Below are 1832 nucleotides of genomic sequence, written 5' to 3'. Positions count from 1 at the left end.
TAGAGCACCAATTATTCGTTGAACTCAATTAATGAACCAACTTCATACACTGCTTCTTAAAACTTTGAATCGTAAGCACTCTCAAATTAACAATAATCACAGTTTGGTCTAACTGAACTAAATGAGTTGAAAGAGTCACCTTTGGCAAACGGAAGTGTCCGGTAATGAAAACGAACTTCTCTGGAATTGATACAACTTCTGTACCTTTATATCATAATTATAATCAATCATCCGATGAGGTTATTGATGGATCTTGTCCTCTTCTTCAGTGCGCTATAGGAGAGAAAATTAGGGTGGTTCTGACTGGCTGCCTTTCCGTTGATCAATAGTTCAGAATTAGGGATGACGGCAGAGAGTCTTAGTACATTTGCCGTAAAGTCCAAAATACAGTGAAAGCCAAGTTCTTTGATTTCGCGCGGTAGTTAAGAGATTGACATAACAACCAAAGACGTCTCAGATATGTTCTAGAGATTTACGTCAGGACTACTTATTGTCCAGCTCATGACTTCTGATACTGTGACACCGAGTATAATCTTGTAATAGGAAAACGACGGATGAACACTGCCCTCGGAAACATAACAAGTATTGGACGTGTTGTTCATTACTGGCTTTCCAGATGCTCATTATTGGTGGTGACATAAAAACTTTGGGTCATCTGAAGGAAGGAAAGGCGCATAATGACGTTACTGCCTATTTCCATGATTTTGATAAGAGTATAAACAAGCTATTTACAACTCTGTGTTCGAATGTATGTTTAAACTTATCTTTTCGATCTAAGGTTAGGCACATAAAGTCTTATCGTGTGGTTACTGATAATCATCCCAGTTCTTGTTCTAAAGTCCAAAGTAAGTACATAGGCAATGGACTGGTGGCTTTTGACAGCCTTTAAGTACGAAAAAAGATGATGCATCAACACTATCAATTTCCTTAACAATCTTAAATACCTCAGTCAGATCCTCTCAAACCTTTCTTCTATTTAGATATAAGTTTTATAAATTTCTGTATAATTCATGAAATATATCCAAAATGCACATAATTTTATTTGATATAGAGTAAACAAAAAATGTGTAAATATCATCTGCGAACTTCAAGATAAGAAATTTCAATACCAACATAAAATAAACACCTTCCTTAATTACACAGCAAAAACAAAGTACTTATCTCTTTGTTAGTTTTCTCAAAATGAACATAAACAGGAGAGTTTGTGCTGTGTGTCAACCTACATCGGTTACGAGTCAAGTTGACACACGCTCTTGAGTAGGTTGACACGAATGAAATTCAATCAAAAACATTTTATTTATGTCAATATATTTATTGCCATAAATAATTAAATGAAGAGAAAAAAAAACACTAACTGTTTTAATCATTTTAATCCAGATTGGCTAATTGTGTTATAAACAAAGAACATCTAAGGATAAACAAATTATAGAAAAGATTGTTTGTTTGTAATTAAGCACAAAGCTACACAATGGGCTATCTGTGTTCTGCCCAACACGGGTATCGAAACCCGGATTCTAGCGTTGTAAGTCCGCAGACATACCGCTGTGCCAGTGGGAGAGGGGGCTAGAGAAAATAAATTATTCATTCATCTCATCATAATTGTGATATGTGTAAAACACATCTTTTTTCGCATAAAAAACATTTGCAGTATAAAATGTTTTCTTTAAGTATGTGAAAATATCAATTTTTACTCCTGCACAGCACACGAGAGAGGCCTCCGATCACAATGAAAACTACATCAGCAAGTGACGCGTATTTGTTTGTTTTTTGGATTTCGCGCAAAGCTACACGAGGGCTATCTGCGCTAGCCGTGCCTAATTTAGCAGTGTAAG

The sequence above is a fragment of the Limulus polyphemus genome, unplaced genomic scaffold (assembly GCF_000517525.1).
Source record: "Limulus polyphemus unplaced genomic scaffold, Limulus_polyphemus-2.1.2 Scaffold1310, whole genome shotgun sequence".
Classification (NCBI taxonomy): domain Eukaryota; kingdom Metazoa; phylum Arthropoda; class Merostomata; order Xiphosura; family Limulidae; genus Limulus; species Limulus polyphemus.
Note: the sequence above shows the minus strand (reverse complement) of the source record.